Genomic DNA, 18,631 nt, shown 5'->3' with positions numbered 1-18,631 from the left:
GTGTTTGGTATATGTGTTCCTCTGGCTATGATCAATAGCTGACACTGGGCACATCACTCACATGCTTGTGCAGTGCTACATCTCCTCTCTGTCTGTCCTGAGGGGTGACAGTCACTCACGTGTTCAGTCTGAAATACGCTTCTGGAGTATCAGTAAACAGAGCAGCGTTGTCTCCAGGGTAGTGAAGAGGCAGTGTTGCGCTTTTCATAGCGACGCAAAGAAGGGGTCAGTGATGGCCGTGACGCATGTGTGTGCGTTAAAAAGATGTAGGCATGATAAACATTTGAGACCATCTGCATGAACACTTGGGGCATTTCCCATAATTTTGCTCTCCTGTGGGCACATGTAGGCACTCGATTAAACAGTTAAACACTTGACACAAACAGAAGCCTCTTGAAACAATTAGAATGTAATTAACATTGCAAAGTGAACACCATTAAATTCTTGTTTCATAGGCTGTCCTGATTATTTCAAACAATGGGGACAGTTTACACAGATTGACAATTTTTTAGAGTATAAATTCACAACAATCATATAATAATTCATATTTTAATTTATTGTGATGTAATGCATGTAAAACAATATGAAATAAATAGTAAATTATTAGATCTTAGTACTACGTGTAGTTGATTGTTTACCGTGGCAGTGTACTATTATTTAGATTATATATATATTTATATGTGAATACTACAAAAATACTATTTGCCTAAGCAGAAGGGAAGTCCTGCTTAAAAGGGAAACTGCTGTTTCAATAGTCTTTGAGTCAGGATGTCACCACCCCTGGTGTGGCGGTAATGAGGGGACATTACCATCATTCTGTGTCTTGTTAGTTCCCCGAGCGCCTGACACAATCAGAATGCAGCAGCTGCCCTTCAGACCTTGGAGATCTGAGAGGGAGAGACTGGCCTCCCAGACCTCATCTAGAGGCAGAGATATCTGATAGGCAAGACCTGAGGGACCATGGTACCAGCAATGAGACAGTCAAGCCACCTCAATGTAAATAGAAACTAAGATGCACAGGAATGTACATACACATTTCAATTATTTATTCATGTCTCTGAACAATCAGCATGAAGCAAAATTTACCGTTATACTTATTAATTTATGTGTAAAATATAAGGGAGACTACGTGTTCTAGATTACATAGCTCAGATTTCCAGATACAAAGACCATAATCTGGCGTGGTTATTAAAAAACTGAATGTGGTGTTGAATGTGCGTAGAAATTGATACCCTACCTCTTCAGAAAAAAAATGGTTTACCTGTTTTACACTGTTGAATCTGCTTTGCTTTAACAAAGGGTTTGACAGATGTATCAGGTATTTAAGATTTTTTATTATAACAACTGTAGTAATTTTGTGATTAACATTTTAAACACTTCTATGATGGAAAGTAATTTAATATGAATTGAATATGAAAAAACCTTAATTTAAAGATGTGAACATTTTAAAACATGTGTTTTGGAATTCAAATCAATAGGTTTAGGTCTTGATCTTTCATTCCCACATCCCTGCCTTGTCCAGGGCTGTCGCTGCTACTGTCTGTGCTCGCCAGCATTAGTCTCAGTATGCTGATAAAAGGTTCCATTATAATATACAATTACTCTTATAGACACACAAGTCAGTTATCAACTACTCTTCACCGGTGCAGCATTATGCCACGTCTAATCTAGAAAACACCTGCCCATCAAGGTCATTCAAATCAAATGGACATACCCCAGAGCCTGCTAAGTGTTTTGAGGTAACTGAGCTTCAACTGTAGTAAATCTCGCATTACAGTAGAACTTTACGCTCCCTCAGATCCAGAAAAAAATCTCTGGTAACAGGCAATATTACCATTTAACATATTTGTAAGAGTGTAAGAGCCTTGTGGTGATAATCCCAATCATCCAGTGGTAGATGGTGTCATAGATGCTCATATATTGAGTTTGCCGTGTCTGATCCATAGAATAGAAGGCTTTATTATATTAATACGCACATGGACACACTCACACACTCACACAAGTGTAATGTGCAGTTATCCATAAATTCATGCATTTTTAACATATGTACATGGTACATCGGTACACGGAATCTATCCAATTCTCTCTAAATGTAATAAACGCATAAAACATCACAATAATATAATATTAAATTAAATTCTGTAAGGTACATCAGGTAAAGATAATGTAGGTTTATTACTACTACATAAGTCATAGAAATAAAATGTATAACTTAAAATAGAAAGAAGAAATTTTAACTAAATAAGTCATAAAGCTGTCTTTAATGCAGAGTAACCTCAGATATCAGATGTGTTAGAAAATGTCTCTTTATTTTGAGTTTTAAAATAAATGTAATTAAATTCATGCAATGTGTAACCACACATTTTCCTTTTGTGTACAGCAGCTAGCATCTCCAAATCTTGAAAATAAACGTTTTTAAAGTTTTTTTTCTTTGTTTATCCAATCTTATTATATTCAGGAAATGTAAAGACAAATGCAGTTTGTATCATTGTTTGAAAATACACGTTTGGTTTAGGACAATAAGTCTGACCAGAACATTTTGGGAAAATGTGCACCTTGATTACAGTGAAATGGAAACATAGGCTATGAAATGAGTGCATGAAAGCTTTAGTTCCTTGCTTCCTGTTTTTCCTTTGTTGGATTGTTGCCAATGCCACTGGCACATTTAGGGGCCGCTATTTTTTAGCTGTTAGTCTACCTCATCTTAAACAGCTAAGAGGGCAATTTCTCCCATCAACAAAACACAGACAAGAAAATCACACTGCCCTCTTGCAGAAAGAGTCTCTCATTTTCCATTTTGTTGTCTGGTTTGACTGTGTCACCATAATTTCATCTAATGTTGTGGTTGATTTGCTATTATTATTATTATTATTATTACTACTACTACCACCTACGCCATTATTATTGTTGTAGTTACATATGCTTGCAGATAATGACAGTAATTTCAGTTGCTGACAGTATTTTTCCTCATTAAAGTGACAGCACACTGGTGTTAGGCATAGGGATGTGAATAACTCTGAAGAAGATACATACTGGATAAACGGCAATGTTGAAGGAAATAGGAATTGTAGGACTACTGTAGATTTAGAAGTGAACAATCTTTTGGCTAATCATTATAACCGGTTTAAAGAAACTCACATATATAAATTATGCAAAAGATAAATGAGAATTTTTGTAAGCCAAAACAAAAAATAACAATTACGTGTAATTATTGTGTTAAATGTAACAAAAAAACATTTTTTATTACACATTGATTTATACACACATTTTTGAAACACGCAGTGACATATGAAACACTTTAAAACATTACCGATAAAGAATCATATGCATCTTTCATTCAAGCTGTAAAATCTGAATAAAATCAGACTATTTTTTTTTTTTCTTGCATATACAATCAACTTAGGGGAAAGGTTTGATTAATGCTGAACAACTCTGATTTACTGATTTGTTACTGTACATGAATACATTTTACCTCCGTTTGTGGAAAGAGTTGGCGTGCACGCGTGCGTGTGTACAGGGTTCAAATTTCTGATATTCTGTTTGATGGGTGTTTTATACTCTGCTAATGAGCATTTTAAAATATATTTTATTTAATAAATATTTGAAATATTTATTATGTTTTATATTCAGTTGTATTTAAAATAATTGAATCAGTTGGCCATTAATTTACTGCAACAAAAAAAAAGAAATCCGCCCTCTTACGGCTTTTCATCATAGTCCATAAAACGTACAAAATGTCACAACACAAATTCTCAGGTGCACAGCAGATGATTTAAGTCAGGTTTATTGTCACATATTGAGCGGTACAGCTCTTCCATGCCTCCAATCCATGGTGTCAATTAAAGCTCAAACAAACTCATTTGCTCTTGTGATAGACTCCAAATTAAGTGGCCAGTGTATCTAGGCAACCAGAGGGGTCAGAGTTCCCAGTCATTACCAGAAGCTACTTACTGTAGCAGACTGAATGAATGAATCTCATAATGCTTTTGCTCTTGAATACTTCCATGTTCAGTGGGGTTTGGACTACTTCTGTACTTTTAGTGGTCGACATTTTCACAAAATTGATTGGTATGAGGCATTTTCCTATAAAAAACGAACAAATAAATGAATCAATGAATGAACTGAAATTTAATTAGGATTGTGCATATTTTTAGAGAACATGTTAGTCCCCCCGATGCCAGTGGGAGCATGTGTGAGTCACGCCTAGCATCCAGCCATTCTTATAAATCCGTCTCACATTGCATATGATGTGTGTGTGCAGTGAGTTACGGGTAAGTCTTCCTGTCTTTCAAAACTATTGATTTGAACCCGTTCAACAAATATGACATGTTGCAAGGGCTAGGGATTATAATCATGTAAAGTGAAACTCTACTTCCAGGAGCAAATGTGTAGGAGAAGAACATTATCAGGTCTTAAAGTTAATTGATAATAGCCGTGGCATAGACTGGATTATACATAGAAGATGCGTTTAAAATGCTGTCTGATCAGCTAAAGGAAAGCTAATTCCTTTCAGGTTGAAAGCAGTAATAGCATCACCAGTAATGGTATCCTCTGTGAAGTGTAGGTTGAATGGACGCGTTTGTGTTTGTGCCGGTGTGCAAGTGTGTGTTGTTTAGAGAAGAGAGAGAACATAAAATAATGTGCCCAGAGGTTGCTTCTGGCATTTTCTGGACACCAGACACCTGTCATAACTCACAAAGAATAGAAAAGCAAGGGGGTGGGGGGTGGTGTGTATGTTTGTCCGAGGGGGCGGGATCTCCTTTCCCAGTTCAACTCATATCGTGACCAAATAATTGATCTTCTCTCATTAGAGTGAGAAAGGGACCATCAGGCCACTGGAGTCCATAGTGCCATGAACGGACATGCACACACACACATATACACTCCCCCTCAACCTCATTGCATGCACGATGCTTCTGAGGTAGTTTGGGGAATAGAAAATTGCTTTCTAAGGAAGGCTCTGGCCAATTAAGGGCCTGACCGTATTGAATGTCAAGTGTTAATTTAGGTTGTCTCTCCTGTGACCCCCCCTCCCCCTTTTCCTAGCGGTTGAGCTGGCAGGGGTCTTCAGATGAGCAAATACATGTGAAGTAAAAGTTGATTGCCTGAAGGACCTCGGGTATTATGTGTCATAGACAAGTGGCAAATGTGTTCTCCTTCCAGCATTTCCCCTCTCCACCTCTCTGACACCCCTGAGGGACATAGGGGCAGGATTAACTGTACTGCAGTGATAAGAATGGGCGGTTTACTTAGGGGAACAGAGGAGTGTAATCACCTCACGGGCAGTGGGGAGGGTTTAGGATGGACTATCTTTGCCTCTGTCTGGGACACAGCAACTTTACTGACTTGTTCCTGAGTGTTGACAAGCAATTTATGCTGGTATATAATATTAGTTTTATTTTATTTATTTCTATGATGTTACTAATTAGTGAATTATTCCTGTAATGTTCAGCTAATTTCAACATGTTATTTAAATCTTATAAATAAAGTTGTAATTGGCTCATTTATTTTGACATATCATTTTTTACAGTGTGACATTTGAAAAAAAAAAACATATGAGACACATTTAGGATTATTGAGGTCTTTTTTTGAAGAAAAAAAGAAAACCCTTTTTTAATCTATTAAGATATATGCTCTAGTACAGTGTTCTACAGTTATAGAGCCAGTGAAAGGATGCAGGTTTAAAGGCCTCATGCATCCTTACCTTGGTGATCTAATAGACAGGCACTTAGCCTTAATGGTGTTATTATCATCATTCTGATGCTCGGGCTTGCTTTCTTTAAAGGTGCAGTCTTTCGTCTTTTCTTGCTGGGCACTAGCTCTGAGGGGTTTACAATAGAATAAATGTTAATGCATTTTTGAGATTCAGCGCACAGCTAATTCACACAGCCTAACGTGCCTTATGCCAGATAAAGGCCTCTGGCTACATTTGTTGCTAGAAGGAACCAGCGTGGGCTTCGCTCTCTGATCCACATCACACAGACAAGAGGGAACATGCTTCTGTTTTGAAACTGAATACATAAGAGTATTGATAAAGGCCTCATGTGTGTTATTAGTGCCTACAGCTAAAAGTAAAGGTCCAAACACACAAATATGTATAAACATAGCAATGCCCTTTGATATTTATTTATAAAATTGATTTGTTATATGTGTTCTCTTTGTTTATATATACACTACCGGTCAAATGTTTTAAAATACACTTGAGTGAAATGTTTCTCATTATCAAGGTTTTGAGTATCTGAAATTAGTTTTTTAGAAAAAAAAAAAAGTGTGAATATAAAGTTTTTTCATTACAAACCAAACTGTTTTTTAAAGTCTTTAAAATCAATTGAAATGAATGGCTTCGACTGAATAATGAAAAGGAACAGCCAATAGGGAAACAGAATAGAGGCACTATGTAGTTTTAAAAGCAGCTAAGAGTAAAACCCATAAGAAGCTGTTTGATAAAATACCAAGAGAACATTTCTGCAAATTTCAGGCAGTGAGTAACTACACTGAAGATGCTTAAATATAACAAGCTTTTTTTCAATTTCTTTTAGTCGCATCATAATTCTCACAGTTCCCCTGCATTATTACATATTTTGATTATCTTACTATTTTTCTAAAAAGAGAAAGAAAAATGGGGAAAAATTATTTTCACTTTTCAATTGGCATGACAGGGGGGCACGGTGGCTTAGTGGTTAGCACGTTCGCCTCACACCTCCAGGGTTGGAGGTTCGATTCCCGCTTCCGACTTGTGTGTGTGGAGTTTGCATGTTCTCCCCGTGCCTCGGGGGTTTCCTCCGGGTACTCCGGTTTCCTCCCCTGGTCCAAAGACATGCATGGTAGGTTGATTGGCATCTCTGGAAAAAATTGTCCGTAGGGTGTGAGTGCGTGAGTGAATGAGTGAGTGTGTGTGCCCTGCGATGGGTTGGCACTCCATCCAGGGTGTATCCTGCCTTGATGCCCAAAGACTCCTGAGATAGGCGCAGGCTCCCCGTGACCCGAGGTAGTTCGGATAAGCGGTAGAAAATGGATGGATGGAATTGGCATGACATAAATAAATGCTGGTATATTTAACTGATTTATTTTGTTCAAAAGAGGAAAACAATCTTTGATTGAAGAATTTTTTTTTCGTTTAAAGGCCTGCATCGTTACGATCCAATAAACAGATTAAAAAACCTAAAAAGTAGTCTGTACAACTGATGTGACATACAGTACATTCCAAGTCATCTGAAGTCATATGATTTGCTTTGTGAGATGAGTTAATATTCACTGTTATTCTTTCCCTTTGCTGAAGCTGTAAAATTGTAATCATGTGCCAAGCCAGGTTTGACATTAGTGATGCCAAATGCCATTAGCACTCTCAAGTGTTGTAACAAGGATGTAGGATACCAGTTTAAATATGTCAAATGAAACATTTCTAAGAATCTGTAGTTACTTACAGTAAATTTCAATCTAATCCATGCAGAAATGCTCGTAGATAGACCACATTTATGGTGTTGATTTATTAATGGAGTATATAATGGCACATTGTTTTTGTCATTATTTGGAAACATGTACACACCCTAAAATACTACAACTTGTAAATGATTGAATGATTTGATTTACATGTGTACATGAATCCAAATACACAGATGCAAACAGAGAGGCTTTTTAGATGTGATGTGTTGGGAAAGTACTCCTCAAGTGGCATTGATTTGTTAAAGTGCTGAATTAGCACAGTACGCCAGCTGCCACCGCCCGCTCGCTGTTGTGCTGCCGTGGGCTCATTTTCTCTTTAACAACTCTTTCCCATTTCCCCTCAGCCCCCATTCCTTCCTCTCCTTCTCTCTCTCCGTTGGGCCACACACACACACTCTCTCTCTCTTCTCAACTCTCGTTAATTCTTTCTTACACACACACATATTGCAGACACGCCCCAGCTGTGACCCATAGCAAACCCAGCTTCTCTGTGTCTTGAAGACACACAACCACACTCACACAAACACATGATTTTTTGTGGAAAAATTCACTTGAGTATTGTTGTGTATCACCATATTGAGCCCTTCAAATTTGGATAGTATCCATCCCTTTAAACTCCCCATACAGTGATGGGATTTGGGTTCAAACTTGGGGAATAATTAAGGCCAACACAACGTAACCTCAACCAGTTTTTGCTTAGCTAGGATCTAGCGGAATCTGCGTTTCCCAGCTGTCTCTGACATCGACTGTGAACTAAAGTCGGTCAAAAAAGGCTTTTGGCTGTTCTGAGTGTCCACATTTTTATTAGGTAGCCAAAGTGTTCCATAAGCAGTTCCCAAGGTTCCCTTGGAGAGAGTGGCTGAGTCATATCCAGACTGTGTCAGGCCACACACAGTGGCAATACATTTACCTTGCGCTCAGTTCATCTCAGTTCACAACTGCATTCAAATATTTTTGTTTACACAACGTGAAGTACAAGTAGTACATGCAAAGTAACTGGTATATTTAGAATTTTATAGTCGAATATGTCTAATTTTATCCAAGGCCACACTGTCTTAACTGCAATTAACAATATTTACACTTTCACAAAGAAGTGCAGGTGTTTTGGTGGCCCACAGCTCACTGTGCATGAACAGTGACAGTGTGTGTGTGTGTTGAAAAGAGGGGGAGACTGTTTGTTTTTGGATCTGAACTTAGCCTAAATATCCTCCATCTGCTGACCAGTCTTTGACCTCCACATATACAAATATATACATGCACACAGACAGCAATCAGTTTAAAGAGATTTCACAGATCTCTTTTTACAGTTTCACAAACTCTTTTTTTTTAAAGGCATCTCTTGGTGTGTTAAACGATTAGCTGTAAACTATCACTTTTTTAGGGCAGATAGCACTGATAGAGAAACAATAGAGTTTTTTTCTACCAATTTGTGTTTTTAATTCATTATTTATTTAAGCATGACAATTTCTTGTTTATGTTGTGTGCATGGTTGGGGTATAATGTTGTTTGTGTGGGTTTTAATGTGTGTAATGTGTGACAGTAGGTGGAGACAGTCACCGAAGGAAGTCAAAAATGCCCCCTTTGCAAACTCAGCATGTACGGGGCTTTGTGTGTCTCTTTCTCTGTTTTAGCATTTTTTCCTGTGCTTTTCCCGTCAGAGGCAGCCAAGCAGAGCCAGAAAAGCAGTTCCTTGGCAGAGCCTAATGGCAGTATGATGTAGTCTGTTGTGACTAGTGCATTCCTTTCAGGTTAAACCAGGGAAATTGCATTGTGTTCAGATTCCAAGTCACATGAATGTTTTATTGCCACAAGAGTGTCAAAGGTCCTTGTCTGGGCCTCAGGAGAGAGGCTGAGGAAGCCTTTGACTGAGCGCTTCAAATGGGAGAGAGAGAGATAAAACACTTGGTTGAACAAATGGTGGTTGAACAAAAAATAAGAAGTGAGTCTAATACATTGTGGCAGTCACTAAGAGGGATTTCACTCTCTTTAAACTGTGACTTTAAAGAAAAAACACATATCCTGTGACAACACAAGCAAAAGAAAATTTGACAAGACACATGTAAAGGGTGAGGAGAGAGACAGGAACAGAAGATGATGGTCTGCCTTTTCCGACTATCCCGCTCTGAAAGTGTGTATGAGGATGTTTACTATGCGTGATAGTGCTAAAATGTGTTTGAGGCAGTGAGTAGGTGTTTGCCTTTGTAGCTTTTGGCAAGTTGCTAAGGAGGGCTGGAGGATTTTAAAAACAAGGGGGGTTTCAAACCTGTTATCTGCTGAGCACTGACAGGAGGGCCATCGCTCCTCATGGTACCTTGTGTTACAACTTGCACTCCCTCATTCCTGCTGTTGTAACCTAACCTGAGAGGACCAAGGGAGGCAGAGGGTGAGGACAAAGAGAAAACAGGACGAAAACATGTTACTGGTTAGTCAGTATGGAATGATTAAAAAAGGCAAAACATTTGGACAACGTTGCCGTGTGAAGCATGTCAAAAACATGAACGAAAAACTTCTCCATTTTCAACTTTTCCTTTAAAGACCCTCCCCCTCTATTGACATAACACTGACCCGTATCGACATGTTTCTCTGTGTTTGCATTTCCTCAAGTGCAATGACTAATTAAATTAACTCACATGCCTTTAATGACTTATCGCTATCTATTTTTAATGGGTAGCGCATATCAAAGAGCATTTAGTATATCGCTTCTCAGCACAGGGGCGTGGAGAGCGTTTGAGCTCATGGAGTCTCGTAGCAGATTCCACAGCCAAGTGCTTACAGCAATATCATTCTTTTAATTACAGTATATCACACTATTGTACTCTTTGACTGGCTCAACGTTGGTAACTCTAATTCTACTCATTGAGCTATTTATATTAAATGGGATTTGGTGTCTAGCCTAGAAAGCAAAACAATAAAAGTGGCAAAAATGAATCAGCTGAATAAATGGATTTTATCTGTGATGGTCGCGGGCTAATGGGTTAGTGAGCAGAGGATTGTAGGATTATGACAAAATGTCCATCAGCCTGCTCTCATCAAAAGCAAGAAACCTGAATCTCAAATGCTCCTCATATTAAATAGATAGATAGGAATCTGTGTTTCCTGATTAAAAGAAATCTAAATATTTGAGAGCTGGCTCTCCATTGCATTTAACTTGTTCCTACTGAAAACCGAAGATGGCAAGGAAAATAAAGAGGGGTTTTGTGCCCTTTCTTCACTAATGATCATCTCATTTATCCCTCCTGTCACAATCAAAGGTTACAGATAACGGTTAAATACAAGGTAATAGATAATGGCTTTTCTTCAACACCTTAGTTGATCTTTTTTATGCACACAGAATATAGTCAAGAGGGTCTCGGTACAATAAATCAGAGCAGAACGGCGCGATCCTGATTTTGTGAATGGTTTCCCATTCTTTGACTCAGGCTGATGAGCCAGAGAGGCACAAGGATTTGTCTCTGGGTTAGTCTCCCCTCCTCAATGTCAGACTCGTTGGGGTTCCATGCTCAAGTCCATTTCCATAAAATATTAAAGAGTGTTTTTCCTGTAATTAAAGGAGTGGGTGCATCTGTTCAGACTGCAGTGCTGTAATTAGCCCTGATCAGAGTTGTTTTGTGATGACAGCACAGTGCAAACACACAGGCACCACACAGCAAGGGGCATAGGCCATGCAGCTACACACGCGTACGCGCCAACACACACACAAGCACACAGACTTCGGAGAAGAACGGCAGGCTTCTCTTTGTCTTTCCCGGTTGCAGAATTATCTCCATTGCTATCCATTTATTGATCTGTCTTTTACCCACATGTAATTCTTTCCATCTGTCTTCTCTCCCCATCTAATCTGCACCAGCTCCTAATGGCTGCCATTCCCGCCATGAACAAGATAGTAATGTGCCCCGGTAGCTGTTATGATGTGAAATGACCCTATTGATTGCTTACCCTGCTGACAAAGAAGGTGGCAGATACCACTTATTACTGTTAATGAGGTGCAGAATGCCTTAAGTGACTCCTCAGTCTGAACACAGACAATTGCGCTGCGGCAGCTCATTAGTGACAGGGACAGTAATCAGCTCTGGAGAGAAAAGAGATGGCGTTGCAGATGGTTCGCTTTGACTGTTTAATGTGTGCCCCCTTAGGAGCACCCAAAAAAATGTCTTCGAGCGTTTGTTTAGTTCCTACCAATCATGTATGACACTTGAATATTTTCCTCACAAGTTCTGGAAAAACGCAGGCGTTATGAGAGGCAACACTTGTTTTCTATCTCTGTTTTGTGACTTTATTCTCACTTTGTGGACCCGCACGGAAAATCCTGTTACACAGAACACCCCCTTGCCTCAGTGACAGTGTTTGCCTGCCAAATAACTCACTAAACCATTAATGGGATGCAGAATGTCATCGTTCATTTCTTATTCCGGTTTTATGATGAATCATATTCAGCGTTACAGCTCTTTTCTTCTGTGAAAGGGGCCTTTTCCTGTTGAGGAAGCAGTTAAATCCAGAAAAGCAGTTCACTGTGCTTTGTGCCATTACGAGAATCATGCACATATGTAATTTATATCAGACTTTAATACAAGCCAACACAAACCACTAGTAAATACTAGATCATGTTCTTGTCATTCTCAACCACAAACATGTTGATCAATATCATCCGCTTGCAATAACATAATGGTTTAATATATTGCTTGTTTATCATTTTCCAAATGAATAAATCTATGGCTTATTGAATGTTGTAGGGTTGCTGATTTATTTTAGCATGAGTTGCATTAAAGGGAGAAGAGAGAGCCTGTGGGAAGAGTCAATACTTTCATTTTTAGGTGGTGAGATGAATGACTAAGTTGTCATCATAAGAAAGCTTATTTTAAAGAGTTACCCTTCAACTGATCAATCCGTGTCTCTTTATATTTATTCCTGTCTTTTAAAGTGAATATATAATACTACGGCTTTCTTATTACATTTAGTTGTGGTATTTATCTTACCAGGATATAGTTTTATACAAGGACTATATAAAACCTGTGTAAAATTAAAACTTTTAGATAGCTTATTTTTACCCCATTGGACATGACCTTAACCAGCCAAGTGTAAATGATTGACGGTGACAGACTGACAGACTGACGGACACTGTCTAAATTCTTTTTAAAAGATACTTTCTGCATCCAGCCAAATTAAAATGTCACTCCAAACTAAGCACATCTCTCTACTCAGGTGTTTCATTAAGAAAAATGAAAGCAACCAAATGAAACATTGTCACGTTTCTCTTCAAATTAGCCATTTGTGAAATTAAATGTATACATTTCATCATAGTTTCCAATTAGGGAAAATCATTTGTACAAGATAGTGTTTGTCCTATTTTATTGGTCCTCCTCAAGATGAGTATAGCACTGTTGAAAATAGACTTAATATTTACAGCGATGAGCAGCCGCCTCCATAAACCAATATTAATGTCAAACTATATCTTCAAGTGTTAATAATCTAAAGCCTGACAACACAAATAGCCTCTTTCTAAATAGATTCTTTAGTTGAAGTGAGATTTTAGAGTGCATGCATATCTGTGTGTCTGTGAGGGGGAGAGAGAGAGAGGGAAAGAGAGATTTGAAGTCCCTGAACATCTGGCAACATGTCATGGATGTTCAGAGGCTGCCATTGATTGCGATGAAATAATTTGAACCATCAGGTTTAAACAAACCTGTGAAGAGACAATTACCCATTCCATTTGTTGGGTGATAACATCCTTCCATTTTTGCAACTGTATATGTTTGTGACAGTCTATTCTCAAACCTTCCAGGCCAGGGACCACCATTCACCACCTTTTTTTCTACTGAAGACAAAATTTGATATTTTGAAAAGTGTGGGAAACCAAACCGATTTTTTTTTATATTTTTGTAAAACTGTCAGGAAAGTAATTTGAAAGTAAATGTATTTTTGTTGCGGTACAGTACATGTCAGATGAGGCATTAGAAAATGTAATGTTTAATATCTTATGTGCCTTGTCTGTCTTTTGAGCCATGTGATTACGTGTATGTCGCATATGAGACATCACAAGCAAGATGGGTTTAATAGTTAGAGATAAACTAAATAAATGGAATGCAGTGTTTAAAATTCCAGTGATCTCCAGTTAAAAGAGCACTGTTTTGTATTCGTTCCCATTTTTTGTCAGCTAATTTGTGCTCAATGTATCTCAGTCAGTTTTATCAGACATCCGTATGCATCCCTGTCTAGCTAGAAAAAAAAAATCATGAGGAAAATGAAAGTATTTTGCTCATTTCTAAGATCGAATGTAAAAGCAAAGCAGGTTTACAACATTCATCCTTGTACCTATATATTAATGCTTCCAGTGGTCCATCTTCTGTGGCCAGTGCCGTGTTTTCTTAAAGGGTAAAAATGCATGTGAGACCACCTCAGAGTGCTGAGTGTGTGCTTAGGTATGGGTGAGTTTTAGTTAGAGTGTGTGTGTGTATGGGGGGGGGATGGGATGGGAGGGGTTGGTGAAAGTGACTTTGAGCAGAAGATTATTGGTACGCCACAATTTACAAGAGATGTGCCGTCATTAGAGCTATAGTTGGGGAAGAACCAAACCGCTGGGTAAATCTGCCATGAAATACTAAACTGAGGCAATAAAACCTGAGCATTTGCAAGAAAATAGAAACAGATGAGGGGCAGTAAAGGATATTTGATGAATGCATATGTGTATGTATGGGAAAAAAAGAATAATACGGGATCTATAGGGACAGACTATAGTATGCTTTTGAATATAAATGTATGTGCGTGTGTGCATGCGTGAGTGCGCATGTGTGTGTGTAAACTGTGGAATAATAGTCTTCAGAAGTACCACAAAGCCACATGAAAACGCTTGCCAAAAACAGCACAATTTCTGGCTGATAGCCACTAGCTCAAAGGGATTATGGGATAGTTGAGGACACTCGCTAGACAGTCCTACCACCAGTACCGTTTACACTAGCCTTTAAATAAACGTAAGATGTTAGCTTTATTAATTTAAACATTACAACTAATTTCACATGTTACCTACTAGTGGAGAAAAGCAAAGAGAGAGGGCGAAACAAATACATTTGGACATTTATTAACTTAAGCTCAATGCATACATGATAGAATACATGTTTTACGAAAACATATTTTTAACCTAATTTAACTTTTTCGTTCAAAATTAAACAATTGGTACATCACTTCAGTAAAACAATCACTTTTACAATTACATATTCAGCCACCAGTCAGCCTCAATAATACACAACAAAAACACATGAAAATTAACCTTGTGTTAAGAGTGCTATTTTGGTTGGTTGTTCTTAAATCTTATTTAATTATTTAATATAGGTTTAGTTCCTGTACAGTTTAAAAAAAAATGTCCTTTTGGTGCCACCCCAGAGAAAACGAGCCCTGGAAGTCAGTGAAACAGGGCTGTGTCCCTGTACTAAATAAACTAAGTCAGACATTGTTGAAGTAGTGGCACGCCTGCATCCTGAGTTCAGGTTCACCCCTAGAAAAACACTATGTTGCTTTAGTAAAAGGAGACTTTTGCATATGCTGGCTCTCACTCCCAAACCACTCTAATGGCTAAGTGTAATATCTTGATGCTGTGTAGACAACTATTCTGAGTGGGCTATCAGCAATCAATCATCCAGATCATTTAAAATGCAGATGCTCTAAAGCCTCAGAGGGGCCAAAGTTGTATCCATGCATTTTGTAAATGAATTTGGAGCCAAAAAGAGAACGAGTGACATGACTTGAAGGTACACTGATATGCTTCGTCCCCTAAAAGAAGATCATAGAAAAGACCAGTGCCTTGTGCCACCTCAGCATTTTATTCATATTAATAATGTACTTTATAATGACTTTTAAAAGTTTAAAAAGTTGACACAGCAGCAGTTGTCAGTGCTGTTTTTGGATGCTTAATGTAGGTATACTGTGTATAGTTAAATAAATATTTGTGTGTATTTTGCCACATGCATTGTAGTATAGGTATGCTAACCTCATTTATTTGTTTAAACTCTTTCTATGTGTTTAAGCATCCTGATAGATGTGTATGTCCCTTACGTATTTTGTTTAAGAGTGTAATAGTAGGGAGACAGTCTGTATATCCAATTAGGGCTGTGATACACTAATGCAGAACAAAAACTTGGCAACCTATGTTCAAAAAGACAGAGCTTATGTCTTCATTACAGACACCATACTGAGGAAATGTTATGTACGTTTATCACAGTCAGTCCTGGCGTTGCTGCATAAGAACTGTGTTTAATGGACTGGGACTTGAAGGGTTAACATAGTCTTTTAAATGTCCCTGTTGAGTTTAAAGGACTAGACTAGAAAATCACGGGTTACGGTCTCATTGTCATATGCTGACTTAAGTGAATTTGAATTTTTTAATGAATGGTTCAATATCCAATTCATTAAAGTGGCTGTTTTATTTGATGCCTTTTCTGTAGGTAACTGGATAGAAATGAACTGCAAGCTTAATTTGGATTGAAAGGAATGAGAACCTGGCCCTTTCATGATGGCAGTTGCTACTAGAAGCGCTTCTCATTGTATCTCTAAGCAATAAACATTTTGGTCGATTTCTTCTAGGGGAAAGAGGTAGTAAGCAATAGAAATTGAAAGAGAACTCCACTGCAGTGTTTCATCTTAAGAGGAAGATGACAACTTGGTTTGAGCTGATTTTGGGGCAAGACGTTTTGTTTCTTTCAGACCTATGGCATTAGAGGCTACAGTTTGGACTTTATCAGAACTATGGCATGTGAAATGAATATACCAACAACAGGATTGCAAATAATAGGATAGCTGCATTTTCACATATACGTACACACACACTTCTGCAAACATACACACTAATATGTACAGTAGTTTGTGACAACAATCAATTTTTTCTGTTTCACATATGCGGGAGACAAACTGTATAACAAATGGAAGGATATGATGCGTAAGTCAGAGATAATAGGAAAAAGAGGATCAAGGGGTAGAGAGAAACCAGAGCTGCTCCTGAATGTGTCTCAGATAGAGTTTTGAGGGCTTGACATTGACTGGAGACATGTCAGATGTCAAGGAGTAGTGTTGTTGTACACTGAGGGCACAGCCACAGTCCGAAAGTATTGATTTCCCTGCTTGTAGGAAGCCAGTAACTGTCATGTGGAGAGGCCTGACCTTGGAACAGCCAAGACAACTATTCCCCAATTCCCAGCAGCCTGACTGAAGCTCAGAGCAATGTAGTCAAGACAACAACACAGCTCTGCTTGATGGCAGAGAGCGTGGGCTCATCTCACACCAGAGGAAGAATAGAGAAAGAGAGAAAAACATTCTACACTGTCCGGTTCCCCTGAGTTCTTCATGGGCAGCCTTGAGTCTAGTTATCACAGTGTTTGAAATGACAATAGCTTGACTTAGACTTTCCTCCTGAGACTAAAATCTGGTCTATAACTCAGCAATGGACAGGAAGGAAGAGTAAGATGATGGAGGGAGGGAAAAGAAAGAGGAACTTAGGTTACGAGCTAGAGAAGACAACAGAAATGATTCAGGTGGGGGTGTAAAGCTGAATAACACACAGTTATGTCACCCGTGTTATTTCATACAGACAAATGCTCAGCTGTCTGTCTTTATCTATCATCAACAACAACATCAGAATAATGAAGTTACACCATAATAAGGTGGCAACAAATGAGCACTAACCAAACTAGATTAGCATTAACGGTTAACAGTCCTCAGTAAGGAATCTGAGGGTGCAAGAAATGGTAAATATTGAGAAAATTGCCTTTGAAGTTGATAATCATAGGCACTGTAGCAAGCCATCCACTCACAAAAATAAAGTTTTTAGATATTTAGAGTAGGAAATTTACAAAATGTCTTCATGGAACATGATATTTACTTAAGGTCCTAATGATTTTTGGCATAAAAGAAAAATCAATAATTTTAACCCATACAATGCTTTTACTATAAATGTTCCTGTGCTACTTTAGACTGCTTGGTGATCCACAAAGCTCTCTTTTCTGATCATGCACAGAGATCTGATTTTATCATTGTCACGTTCATCTTTGAATGCATGAAGAGACTGAAAAAAATGAAGACATCATAAATCATTAAGAACTGTAAAAACATATATACGGTATAATATCTAAACCCTGTGTGATATTAAAGATTAATTACATTTACAGGGTGTGTGTCAAAGGCACAGCATGGCTATCATCTCTACCTTGTCATTGGCCTTGTTTACCAACACTGACAGATTTTCTCCATTTCCATTTGCACTCAACACTGGAGTGTGGTCCTGTCTGCCTGAATTATGCATGATGTGCTGCAGTAAATCCGTGTCACTAGCTGTCTAAACTAATTCACACATTTATAAAACCATTAAGCAGCAAAAAATACTTCTGTGTGTGACATTGTTCTTATCCCAGTGACAAGCTGTTGCACATTTGCATGTAGGCTGGCACTCTGAGGTCAGTTGGCAATGAGAAATGGGTCCTTTACATGATTACTCCCCTGCTGTTTGGTGTATATAAGAGGTCGTGTTGACCGAAAATTCTCTATCATTGACAGATTTTTTTTATCAGTGACGGAAAACTCTGTAGGCCATCCGTCATTTTGACAGATTACAATGAGGACAATTTGTAATTCCCCTTTAGGTCAAATTAGTAGGATCCAATCACTTCCTTTCAACAGAACGTGATCGTAAGTGACCGGAGGAAAGGACGCATGTTTCCTCATAAACGCCTCGCCCATTCAAGAAATCCCACGCGGGATCAGTGGAGACTCGTGGTGCGGAGTCAGGCTCGTGTATAAACAAGGCATTAGACTATGACAGCCTACCACTGTTTTATTTGTTTCGCCATAGTTTCAAAACGAACTATTAAACTTTTTACACTTTTCATAGTAAAACAGCAATAAAGTTGTTTGAGGCATTGTTTTTGGATCTGATTCTGTATTGCATGTATCTATGACTTAACTTTTTCACTGGCATTGACGAGTTATCTCGTCATTTAAAAAACCGCTTCCCCGCCAAAGACGAGTTATTACGGCAATCAGTGTTTGTACTGTTGTACAGCAGGTGGCGCTATTACACACCACTGGGAAAAGTACAGAATCCCAGAACCTAGAACGTATATGTTATAGTGGTTTTTAATGATTGTTCAGAGTGGAATCTGGGTGGAATCTTTGACCAAAAACGTTAATTATCTCAGCTGTTTAATCAAAA

General features: G+C 38.3%; 1 protein-coding gene across 2 annotated transcripts in view; it reads left to right on the top strand.

Annotated features, from left to right (window-relative positions):
* Window positions 1–18,631, top strand: part of bnc2 (basonuclin 2) — a 141,092-nt gene that overhangs the window by 65,879 nt on the left and 56,582 nt on the right. The gene's annotated exons all lie outside the window — the stretch shown is intronic.

This window comes from Triplophysa dalaica, chromosome 2 (genome assembly GCF_015846415.1).
Source record: "Triplophysa dalaica isolate WHDGS20190420 chromosome 2, ASM1584641v1, whole genome shotgun sequence".
Taxonomy (NCBI): Eukaryota; Metazoa; Chordata; class Actinopteri; order Cypriniformes; family Nemacheilidae; genus Triplophysa; species Triplophysa dalaica.
This window is presented reverse-complemented; position numbering and strand designations above follow the sequence as displayed.